General features: G+C 41.9%; 1 protein-coding gene across 1 annotated transcript in view; it reads right to left on the bottom strand.

Annotated features, from left to right (window-relative positions):
* Positions 1 to 13,504, bottom strand: part of LOC121465780 (intraflagellar transport associated protein) — a 75,263-nt gene that overhangs the window by 26,613 nt on the left and 35,146 nt on the right. The gene's annotated exons all lie outside the window — the stretch shown is intronic.

A 13,504-nucleotide genomic window follows, 5' to 3' on the forward strand; every position in this document is an offset into this window, starting at 1 on the left:
TTTCTTTTGTGTTTACTAAAAATCTTTTGTTCCCCCCTCCTCCTCAATAAAGAATACTTCTTAAAGCACTATGTAAGTAGAAGTTTCTTATAGCCATAACTACTCTTTTTTTTTTTTTTTTTTGGATTTTCGAGACAGGGTTTCTCCGTAGATTTTGGTTCCTGTCCTGGAACTAGCTCTTGTAGACCAGGCTGGCCTCGAACTCACAGAGATCCGCCTGCCTCTGCCTCCCGAGTGCTGGGATTAAAGGCGTGCGCCACCACCACCCGGCCCATAACTACTCTTAAATACAGATAATACTCCTTCAACATCTGATGAATATTGTCTACTATATACCCAGCACTATATCTTACCATTGTTTAAAAGTCCAAGGAAGCACAATTTGCTCAAGATTGTGAGACATTATTTGCCTCATTTTCCCTTAAATTTGGAATATTTTTCCTCATATGAAAGCAACATATGTATATTTTTAAAAGAGTATGAGAAAAAGAGCAAAATATGAAACTCATCCCTTTAGTTCTACACAGCAGAGTACCTAAACAAAATGTTTAGAAGCTATCTGTTCATTTCTTATGTATCCATGTACTTCTAAAACTCAAAATAGAACTCAAAATAAATACTATGGTTTGCCAGTAGTTTTGTTGTTATTGAATATTATTCTACATAATAGAGAACTCCACTATTGAAATGTAAGATAGTTTACTTAATCATTGTCCATTTTTCTTTTATTATTAATTTTTTTTCTAACCCAATAACAGATTCCCCTCCCTCCAGTCCTTCTCCCCAACCTTCCTTCTCTCCCTACCAGCTCCTCCTTTCTCTTCAGAAAAGGGCATGTCTTCTGCAGGATATCAACCAAACATGGCATATCAAGATGCAATAAGACTAGGCACCCCCTCTCCTATTAAGGCTGGAGAAGGCAGATCAGGAGGAGAAAGGGGTCCCAAAAGCAGGCAACAGAGTCAGAGACAGCCCTTGCTCCCACTGTTAAGAATCCCACATGAAGACCAAGCTACACACTGTAACGTATGTGCAGAGGGCCTAGGTCAGTCCTACGCAGGCTCCCTGGTTGTCAGTTCAGTCTCTGTGAACTCCTGTGAGCCTGGGTCAGTTGATTCTGTGGGTTTTCTCTTGGTGTCCTCCCTGGCTCCCACAATCCTTCCTCCCCCATTTCCACAGGATTCCCTGAGCTCCCCTAATATTTGGTGATGGGTCTTTGCATCTATTCCCAACAGTTGCTAGGTGAAGCCTCTCTGATGACAATTGAGTTAGGCATCAATCTATAAGAATAGCATAGTATAAAAAAAGAATAGCAGAATGTCAATAGGAATGATTTCATTGATTTTTTCACTAGACATATTTGGGTCTATCCTAGGACTCTGGGCTGTCCAGTTTCTAAGTTCTAGCCCTCCAGACAGTGCCAGGGGCGGACTCCCACTGTTGGTATGGGTCTTAAGCTGGACCAGCCTCAATGTCCATGTTTAACTATTTATAATTATAAGCAATACCTCTTGCTAGGTGGTGGTGGTGCATGCCTTTAATCCCAGCACTCAGAAGGCAGAGGCAATCAGATCTCTGAATTGGACGCCAGCCTACAAATGAGTCTACAGAATGAGTTCCAGGACAGCCAGAACTACATAGAGAAAACCTGTCTTTAAAAAAAAAAAATATGCAATATCTCTGTGATACATTCATGTGCCGCACAGTAGTTCTGGCTTTTCCTTAGGATAAGAAAAGAACTTAAGTCCCAATGAGGAGCAGAAGGAGGAAGAACATGAGCAAAGAAGTCAGGACCACGAGGGGTGCACCCACCCACGGAGACAGTGGGGCTGATTTATTGGGAGCTCACCAAGCCCAGCTAGACTGTAACTGAAAAAGCATGGGATGAAACTGGACTCTCTGAATATGGTGGACAATGAGGGCTGCTGAGAAGCCAAGGACAATGGCACTGGGTTTTGATCCTACTTCATGTTCTAGCTTTGTGGGAGCCTAGCCAGTTTGGATGTTCACCTTCCTAGACCAGGATGGAGGGGGGAGGACTTTGGACTTTCCACAGGGCAGGGAACCCTGACTGCTCTTCAGACTGGAGAGGGAGGGGAAGAGGAGTGGGGGGAGGGGGAGAGAAGTGGGAGGAGGGGGAGGGAAATGGGAGGCTGGGAGGAGGCGGAAATTTTTTTTCAATAAATAAATAAATAAAAGAACTTAAGATTAATTCAAAATTAAGGGACTATGAAAATTCTATTGTGACACCATCAAGAGAATGTGGGGGAACAAAATAGAATAAGTCAGGTAAGAAATTATAGATCTAGATCTTGCATATTTCATTTGTGATATTATTAAAGAAATGAGCCAAACACTGAAGTGTGGAAGAAATATTACAATCAGAGGTGACTACTTGACTGACTGTCATCTACACTGAGGCAATAGCTTAAGATAAAAAGAAATATTTTACTATTAACATGATGGCTAATATTGACTGTCAACTTCAAGGCTCCAGGATCACTAGGAGACAAGTTTCCAGGCACACCTCTGAGGCATTATCAAGGTTGGCTTAAATGCAGCGGGAAGACTCAACCCTCAACTCAAGGAGCTGTCTGTGAACTGGGGTCTTGGACAGAATAAAAAGGACAAAGTACACTGAATACAGGTACTCGTGTCTCTCTGCTTCCTGGCTAAGAAACAGAGTGAGCAGTCACCTCAAACTCCGACCACCATCCATACCTTCCCTGCAATGACAGCCTTGACCTGCAGATTGAGCCAAAACAAACCTTCCCTCTTTCCTGAAGTTACTTTGTCAAGGAATTTTGACATGCAAAGCAATGGGACAATTAACTAATACAATTAGCAATACTGAAATTAGTAAGGGTTTAAAGTCACTGAGTATTGGATGCTCTTTTCTGAGCATTTTATGAATCATTTCATTTAAATCTTCCAAAATCCCTAGAAGGCAGTCCTGTTTCTATCCCCACTTTATAGAAGATAGTAACTCAGGACACTAGAAATTAAATAATTTATTAATTTAATTGTGTTCAAGGTAATGTAGCTGATAGGTAACAGCTGGGATCTGAACCCAAGTCTTCTGACTCTAAAACCTACACTGGCTACTGCTTTGCTACCCTGAGCAAAACAGTAAAATAACAAAGGAAGAGGTCCTCACTGAACAAAACAAGAAAAAAATGTAATAAGGAGAAGAGAGAGAAAATTTAAAGAAAAAAGTTTTCAACAGTCAAAGAAGAGTCAAGGCTTCAGGGATACATTGTATAAAAACATGTGTCAATCAGAAATACATATAGACATAGACATAGATATAGTAAAGGATTTAAAAACAGTCATATAATAGATATCAAGCCATCCCACCATCCCCAGTTGGGTAATCCTATGCCATACCCTTCACTAGACTATGATGAAATTGTCTCAGAGATGGAGGAATTATTTTATCTGTGACCTGAGATAGGTCTCTAAAAGTCTAGCACAGCAGAGCCACCATAGTTATTTCTTTTGAGATGTTACTTGCATGACATCAAAATCTGCCATTGTTGTGATGCTCACAGTTTGGTGAGGGGCCAGCTGGAACACTGTTGTCATAGTTTCAAAGAAGATGGCCTCCATAGTTTCATATATTTGATGCTTAGTCACTAGGGAGTGGAACTACTTGAGAAGGATCAGAAGATGTAGCCTTGTTACAGTCGGTGTGGCCTTGTTGGGGGAACTGTGTCACTGGGGGTGAGCTTTGATGTTTCAAAAGCCCACACCAGACCCAGTTTTTCTCTTTCTGCCTGCTCCCTATAGATCAGGATGTAAATCTCTCAGGTACTGCTCTGGTGCCATGCCTGTCTGCTTCCTATCATGATGATAATGAACCAACCCTCTGAAACTATAAACAAGCCCCCAGTTAAAGCCTTTCTTTTGTTTTGTTTTTGAGTTCCAGTGGTCGTGATGTCTCTTCACAGCAACTAAACAGTAACTAAGACAGAAGTTGGCACCAGGGCGTGGCATATTGCTGTGACAGGCCTGTGCAAGCTATTTTGTTGGAGGAAGATGAAAGATTTTTACACTTTGGGCTAGAAAAGCAGTTGCGTGCTTCTAAGCGGGGATTTATGGGCTAACCCGAGTAGCAGCATGGAAGACAGTGCTGCTGGGGGTAATGTGGACTGTGGGGATCCAGCTTAAGCAGTTTCAGAGAAGAAGAATATTATCAGCTTGCCTAGAGACCATTTTGGGGATATTCTGGCAAAGAATGTGGCTGGATTTTGTCCCTGTCCTAGAAATCTTCCTGAGGCGAAACTTGAAGAGTTTAGGATTAATGGCTTTTACAGAGAAGATTTCAGGACATACTAGTTGTTATGCAGATCTTCAGAGAAAAGAAACAAACAGGGCAAAGACAAGTACAGAACTTTAGTTGAGGGAAAGGGGGCACCAGGAAGTGTAACGTGGAGCCAAGGCTTGTGTTCAAGGAGATGAAAAGTTTAAAGAAAAGCTTGGTGCTGAATGGAATAAAGAGAGTGATAACCTCAAAACAAGACCTCACCCAGCTGATTCTACAAAACTGTGGAACATCCTGATGATTTCCTAGTCCTAAACAACAGAAATCGTGTGCAAATGTAATTCAAGGAGGTGCCCAGGTTATAGCCCCAACAAGCAACAGAACCTGGCAGCTTCTGCCACATGGTTCTGGATTTGGAGCCAAAAAGGATATAGGAACTGGCTTGTGGACTCTTTCTCTATTCTTAAGAAAAGTCACTGCATGGAGGCCTGGAGAGGAGACTGCATGAAGCTCTAATGGTGAAGCCTGGATTGCCTTACAGATCCCAAGATACTGGAGATGCCAAAGCCATGGGATACCTGCCAAGGACAACTGCTAACAGGAGGTAGAACCAGCCCAAGAGAGCTATGTGTGTTGCAGTCAGCAAAGCTGGAAGGGAAGAGCCCTCTAACAAACCCTTTAATATTAGACATGGAATTACAGAATTTCGAGTTTGCCCTGCTGGTTTTCAGTCTCGCTTGGTCCAGTATTTTCTCACTATGCTCCCTTACCTCCCTTGTTTGATTCTGAATACCCTATTAAAAGTAAAATTTCTCAAGAATTAACAACAAAATTTTGTTTGATTGTGTATATGGGTGCTTTGACTATATATAGGTCTATACATCTTTGCATGCCCGGTGACTGAGAAGGTCAGAAAAGGCATCAGATGCTCTGGGACTTGAGTTACTGGTGTTTTAGAGCCACCATGTGGGTGCTGATAATTGAACATGGGTCCTCCAGAAGAGAAGTCAGTGTTCTTAACTACTAAGCCATCTCTTTGACTCCTGTTTTTTCAAACCCTGAAATACCATTATAGAACAAAGTTAAGGTAACACAGCCCTGAGACAATAATTCACATCAAATGATTAATTTTCTCTTTTAAAAAAGAAAAGAAGGGTATATCCATATACTCTGAAACCAGCTCTCCATTACAGCCTACCTACCAGCAATTCCTCACCAGCCACTATTGGAAAGATGACCTCTGCCTTTGGTACCAACAAATTCTGGGCAAAGTCTCTGTTGCCAAGTGCAAGCGTTGGATGCCAAAGGTAGAAGAGCTCAAGAAGTGGGTAAGGTGCTAGGAGGGTGGCTAAAGCCACTGCTGGGACAACAAACAAGAGATCAGTTTAGTCTCCTAGACCTCTTCCATCTTAGAGTCGGGCTCCCCATGGTTCTCAAGGTAACAGTTAGTAGTGTGGAGGGACATGGTGATGCTCAGAAACAAGATAAGCTACTGAGGGATGGGCAGATGCCTCGGGCTCCATCAGAGTCAGGAGAGACGGCTTCCTGTGGCTCCTACCATTCCTCAGCACACTGATGGCAATAAAAGGAACAGTTTCCATCCTCCAAAATATCTTAAAGTCAAACAAACCTAAATTGGTATTTACCAAGAAAATTGTGCACACCCAACCCAACACTGCTAAACTAATCAATCGGCTTAAACACTTGAAAAGCACAGTGGATCAGGAAAGGGACATTCTTCAATGACAGGTTATATACGTTGTCGGATCAATTCCCAATTAAATGCCCAGGGTACCTGATAGGTCACCAGATGAAACTCCTTTGAAATGCAGTGAAGGCCAAGCTCCTGATGCTGTTATTGAATTACTGATAATAGCCTCAGATCCAACAAAAACTCTACTCTTTTAAAGTCCACCCTCTTGTAAATGTGAAGTTCTTATCTTTAAAACACCAAAGATTCAGAAAAGTATGCCCTCTCCGTGATTAAACTCAAGTTAAAAATGCTGTCCTAAACCTTGAAATTAGTTTCACAAGCCTATGTATTATGACCCCAAAAAGGCACAAAAAGTGTTCTTGCATACAAGCATTTTATTGGTTTTTAAACCTAGTAAATAATAAATCTCTTGGCAGAATGAAATGAGAACAAAGTTCCTTTTCAATATGATAATGTCAAAATGGCAGATGCTGGCACAGCCCAGACTTGGAAGTGGCCAGCAGCCTGATTAGACCAGATGCTGCTTCCCAGAGTGAGCCTAGTGGCGATGCACTCGTGCCGCCCGACTGTTCATCTCTGCTGCTTCTGCTTTCCATCAGAGTCCTGGCTCCCCTTTCATCTCATCCCTAATGCTCCGCATAATACAGTGAGGAAACCTAACACAGTGTCTCCGCGAACACACAGGTTTCAGAGACCCGAAAGAGCATTTCTTTGGGCATTTCTGAGTCAAACTTCAATAAAGATGAGAAAAACTTTTTTTTCTAAAGGTTTTCACAGATTTCATTATTCTGAAGTGATGGAATTTCAATTTCCTTTTGATACCAAACAGATAAGCTTCCAACAGGTCAGGCTTACAAGACCATCTACACCTTCAATGTCTAACTAAATTCAGACCAGAGAGAAATGTCACACTCCTTGAAAAAGTGGAAAGCTGGGATGCCAAGGTAAATTACACTTTACAAGGTAAAGCACATGTTGATTACACCTTCCAGGTAAAAGCAATTATTTGGGGACAGCTCATTTTTGAGGGAAACTCTTATAAAAAAAAATCAAATTCTTCTATCCAAAAGCCAGAGCAGAGTCTGTGTACGGAAAAGCATTCCCCCAGATCAGCACAAGCTGCGTCGGAATCGAAGATCAAATCCTGCCAGCCACCTCGAAGTACCGCTTCTTCTGCAGTGAGGCCAACAGCAATATAAATCAAGTGCACATTCTCAGTCACAACAAGATGCTGGAAGCAAAGAAAACCCGAAGTGGGAATGTTCTGTGCGACACTGGGCAGCTACAAACACCCTTCTGCAAAGAGAACAGGGGAGAAGCAATCAAGCTTGTAACAAGGTTGGGTACTGGGAAAGTGAGGTGATTTTCACATTACACTCTGAGTCCAAGGCAATGTTCCTCTGGACAATAATACAGTCTCCTGATCTGTCCGGCCAAACCACTCCACACCACTGCTTTTCACTCGCATGCTTTGCTTCATACCTGGCCTCCCCGGGAGCCATAGTCATTAGGATTAAATAAGCAATTTAAAAACCAATCAATCATTAAATCAGAATAAATTCAAAGCAGCTAAATTCGGCACACCAGTGTTTTCTCTAAATTCCCTTTGCAGTGCTCTGAATTCCAACTGTTTCGTGTTCTCTGTCTGAAAGGGCACAAGGAGGGGAAGACTATCACAGCCTGGCCAGTCACGAATAATTGTGCTTCCCCTGAGGCTGGCTGATAATTGACTCATTATTCACAGCCATAGCTATCAACCTGCCAAGGCACAAATACATAAGCCTGGGGTGGGGATGGGGGATACATATATATGTGTGTCAAAAGCCCCAGATGAGAGACACTGTAGCACTAAGATGAAATTTCAGAAATGTCCAGTGCTAGGCACACCTAGTGAGAAGAAAATGTGGAGCGAGTGTTAGGTTGCTAAAATTCTATTGTTTATGTTCAAGAGAAAGATCTGCTATTAGTAGGGTCCTGAAGATGAAAAAGTCCAAAAGTGACATTCTGGGCATCTACTATGCGCAAGACGAGAAAGACAACTAAGGCGCAGTCCCTGCCTTTACGGAGTAGCCAGGCTAGGAGGTTAAGTCATGTATGCAAAGCACCCAACGAGAAGAAAGGCATCTGTGACAAACCAGACAGGAGAGGCACAAAGTCAGAGCCTGGCAAATGGTAATTGGCTTTGGAATCATGAAAAGTTTCACTAGAAATCAGCAGTGTGAGGTGGGCATTGGAGGAAGTTGATGAGTTCAGCAGGCTTATGTATTCCACGGGGGTTGGGAGGTGGTAAAATAGTGAGGCCTCCAAAGCCAGACAGCCAGGGCCTGCGGCAGAGCAGTGAATCTTCCAGCAAGACTGTCATACACCTTCTGTGACCTGTGAACAGGGTATATTTAGAGAGCTCAAATAAACCTCTGCACTTGACAAGGGAGTCGGTCACAGTCCAGCTGTGCTCTGCAGAGGGACACAGAGTAGAGTGAACAGGTTAGGTCGTGGAGGCAGGAGAGTCACATGATGGGTAACGTGCACACTGTATTGTCTTCCGTGCAACACAGGGGAGAAGTAAAAGAAGCTACAGAAGAAGCAGAGGTTTAAGAGAGAAAAAAATAAGCCTGCAAAGTGAGTTCGTTGTGTGTTTCTAAAACAGAAATAAGGTACCATCTCCCACTGGTTACATTTCCTCCCTCTAGATATCACAGAATATATGCTCCTTATCTTCCCATGGCCGTCTGTCCACACCAGTGTTTTACATTCCAATCAGCATGCCCTTGGTAACTTGCTCTTAGTCTCTCTGATGGAAGATATAGATAATACGGTGTGCTTGTAACCTGTCAGTGAACTAGAATGTGGTACAGAGGCCACACACGCACCCCTGACAAGCTGAGATATTCTTCCCAACAGGTTTAGTCAGGATCACAGAATCATAACACATTTCACCATGCAAGCAGATACATTATTTGGATGTTGCTTCCTACAGATTTGGTCTCCATTCGGGTGAAAGCTTCTGGTGACAGTGTCTACAGGTGACAGCATCTACAGGTGACAGTGTCTACAGGTGACAGCATCTACAGGTGACAGTGTCTAGAAACAACAGCATCTACAGGTGACTATGTCTACAGGTGACAGCATCTACAGACAACAGTGTCTACAGACGACAGTGTCTACAGGTGACACTGTCTACAGGCAACTGCATCTACAGATGACAGTGGCTGTCTACAGATGACAGTGTCTACAGGTGACAGTGTCTGTCTACAGGTGACAGTGTCTACAGGTGACTGTCTGTCTACAGGTCACAGTGTCTGTCTACAGGTCACAGTGTCTACAGGTGACAGTGTCTACAGGTCACAGTGTCTGTCTACAGGTCACAGTGTCTACGGGTGACAGTGTCTGTCTACAGGTGACAGTGTCTACAGGTGACAGTGTCTACAGATGACTGTCTGTCTACAGGTCACAGTATCTGTCTACAGGTCACAGTGTCTACGGGTGACAGTGTCTACAGGTGATAGTGTCTGTCTACAGGTCACAGTATCTGTCTACAGGTCACAGTGTCTACGGGTGGCAGTGTCTGTCTACAAGCAACAGTGTCTGTCTAGAGGTGACAGTGTCTACAGAAGGTAGACTCTATGGTATCTGAGAAGTTCATTTGTTGAACACACAGTCCATTTGTATTAATTGTTCAGATTAGCATACAAAGTGTTAAGTTCCATTCTGGTACTGTTCTTATTGCTATGAAATGACTAAGTTAATGTATAGTTTATTCCCTTGGTACGAAATGTTCACACACAAGCTAGACTCTTCTGGTGCTTAAGCAAAACCCATGGTGTCATACGGTGAAGAAGTCAGAGTAGGAATCCAAGTGTTCATGAGAAACATCCGGACCTCTCCACAGATTTATCCAGTAGTAACTTATGTACCATCAAATCCATTCAATTTAGCACAGTATCCAATAATTTCTAGTAAATATGTAGACATGTAACAATCACTGCCACTTAATTTTTTGTTTTTTATCACCCCAAAAAGGTGCCTAGTGTCACTCTGAAGACTCCTCCCCCATTACCAACCCTAACAACAGACAGAAGTTCATACAATTTTTGTTCCTACTGGTTCATATTTACTAGACATGCCATTAAAGTCGTAAACACATAATTTCTCTTCTTTAGTATGACAATGAGATGCAGTGATATTGCATAATCACACAAGGTAAATAAAACTGAATTATTAAGGATTGCAATGGAAAGAGATGAACTCACAAATACAGAGAAGGGCAGAAGCCATTGCCGTCCTAGATCTTGCTTCATGCTGAGCAAGAGCCAGAGCAAGAGGAAGAGAACGCCTTCTCTTGCAGCTATCAGTGGACACAGAGCACTTCAAAACACACCCAAAGGGCCGGTCCCCCAAAAGCTAACTGGCTGCATGGATTCCCACAACACAGCCATGTCATGGTATATACCAGTATTTCTCTCCTTTTATTGTCAAATAATCATCCACTGTGTCTTGCTTCTCCCTTCACCTAATAATGGACCTTGGGATTGTCTCCACGATTACGATACAGCATTTTCTCCATGGACCAGCATCACTAATCCAGTTCCGTACAGTGTGAAACATAATGAAATCAAACCAACAGATAACTACACTCGCAGCTGCCTTCCACATCAGATGAGAGATGTGTGTGTTTCCTGAGGCTATGACTCTCCAGGCGCTTTATACTATCACCATAGATGCAGAATTGGGACTGCATCACATGGCCCTGTTTTCTTTGAGTTTACAGAAAATTCTCAGAAATTTCCTTTATAATTTGTTAACTGTTTATGTCTTCCTACTCATGTATAAACCTAAACAGAGCAAGGCACTCACTTTCAAGAACTCACTCATGGTTCATGGAAGGGAAAATCCTCTCTTCAAAGAATCTGAAACAAGACTGGGAAGTAGACTAATAGTCAACTCTCAACTGCAAATCCTCACTGGCTGCTGGGCTGCAGGGTGGACAGAAGGTTGGGAAGGTTATAAGGCACAGCAAGGACATAATATTTACATTTCTCTCAGTTAGCATTTCATCTAATTTTTTTTTCCAAAAATAATGATTAAATATGTGGGAAAAGGTTTCACTAAAAAGCCAGTAACATCTCTTCTATTTCCTTGAAATTTTCACTTGGTTGATGCTATAAATTTTGCTTGTTTCTGAACTAGCATTTTCAGATATGTTTCCAAAGACCATAAATAAGAAATTTACAAAAAGGTAGACAGAAAGAGAAAAGTAAGGGAGGGAAAGAAGGGGGCAGAGGGAAGAGGAGGGGAAGAGAGGAGAGGAGGGGAAGGGAGAAGAGAAAGAGAAGATGAGAGAGGGGAGAGAAGAGGAGGCCAAGAAAGGCTAAATCTTGATGAGGGCCTATGGCCATCTATCTGTGATGGCCTGCCTCAACTTACATGTCTTCTGACCTTCACCTTCTCACCTCTGACTTTTGTTCACATCATACAAGGCACCCTGGCATTTTCAAAGTGCCTAAGTCAAGCCAATGGCTCATCACTGGCTCCCCTGGACTTTAAACATTTCAGGCTTAACTCCCTCTCTTTCTAGTCTCTAACAGATGGAATTATATTAATTGTTTTGTATCTATTTCCCCTTTCTAGAAGGCAAATTTCTCTGAAGGCAATAATTTTTATCACTTTTGTTCACTTTAATGAACAGAACTTAGCAATAATTTTTATCACTTTTGTTCACTTTAATGAACAGAACTTAGCAAAATGATGATGGCAAAACAAACAATGGCACACTCATACAGCTGAATTCTGTGTAGCCATCCAGCACTGTTAAATAATATTTATTAGGATAGGAAGATATTCATAATATAATGTCATTTTTACAAAGCAAGTTTCAACAAGATTATATACAATATGATCTAGTTTCTATAAAATTACAATAAATTTGTCAAATATATAAATGAAGGAAAACAGTAGGCTGAGCCTTTAACTATAATTTAGGCATCATAAGTAAAAATAAATATGCATTTATGTATAGTATATGTATGTAATACTAATAAATCTATTCCATAGAAATTACTATGTGTATATATATTTTTTTTCTGATAATAAAAGTGAAACTCAGAGTGTGCAACCAAGCAACTTTCCCAGGACTACCCAATTAGATAGTAATAAAACTTGTATTCAAACATCCTGATTATCTGCAACTCACCTGTTCTTAAATAATGATTGGATATGTAAGTACATATTAATAAGTATAGAAAATTCAAAAAAGATACATACTGTCATGGTTTCTAAGACATACGGTTTTTTAATTTAATAGTTTAATATAGTTTTGCCTGTATGAAACAGATACCTAGGTTATTAACTACCTAAATGAGATCAAAGTTTATTTTCTACTCCCATACTATATAAATGTATACAATCAGGGGCTAATATGGATGCTATGCTACACAAAGTTATCCTAGACCCCACCTTCCTAAGAACTCCTTCCAGCTCCTACTCAGCTACCTCTAGAGTACCACCCTCTCCACATGGTCCAGCATGACACACCACCACATCTCTGTGCAAAGGACAAGGGTAGGGTGAAGGAGAAGGTGCAAACACACTTAAAACTTCCCATTACTAGTTAAAGTGCAAGGCACACGCCTTTAATCCTGGCACTCTAGAAGCACAGACAAGCAGATCTCTGGAAACTTGAGGCCAACTTAGTCTACATAGTGAGTTCCAGGCCAGTCAGGACTACATAGTAAGAACCTGTCTCATAGACAGACAGATAGATAGATAGATAGATAGATAGATAGATAGATAGATAGACAAATAAATAAATAAATGTTTGAAGGTGAAGACCAAAACTAATCAGCGCCAAAAGGGATCCAAGGATCCAACCAGGCCAAGGTGCTGTGTGGGTTTTGCTCTATGAAGTGATGCATGATCCATGAACCAGGTTTGGAAGATTGCTGTGGTACCCCGAGGACATGGCTCCCAATTCCAGGTCTATGAGAATTATTCTCATAAATTCAATTCTCATCTAGGAGATCCTGTCTTCAAAGGAAACTATAAGGATGACTCTAGCTAAGACTCCTAGCAATGAGAGATATGGAGCCTGAACGGGCCATCTCCTGCAACCAGGCAAGACTTCCAGGGGAGGGATTGGGACACCAATCCAACCACAAACCCTTTGACCTACAATTTGTCCTGTATTCAAGGTGTAATGGTGTAAAGATAGCAGAGAAATGGCAGGAGTGGCAGGAAACCCACACCCTGAGAGGAAGCTCAACCTTGAGGGCCAGGGCCAGAGGTGGGATACCCCAGAGACCTGCGATATAACCAAATACGAATGGAAAAGAGAGAGGGGGGAGGGAAGGAGAGAGGGAGGGAAAGAGAGAGAAAGAGAGAGAGAGAGAGAGAGAGAGGCACCAATAGAATCATTGCTAATGATATTCTGCTATTCTCATAGATTGGTTCCTTGCCCAATTGTCATCAGAGAGGCTTCATCCAGTAACTGACACAGATGTAACTCACAGCCAAACATTATGCAGAGTTTG

This window comes from Microtus oregoni, unplaced genomic scaffold (assembly GCF_018167655.1).
Source record: "Microtus oregoni isolate MIOR12 unplaced genomic scaffold, Mior012 000031F_ref0000149, whole genome shotgun sequence".
Taxonomy (NCBI): domain Eukaryota; kingdom Metazoa; phylum Chordata; class Mammalia; order Rodentia; family Cricetidae; genus Microtus; species Microtus oregoni.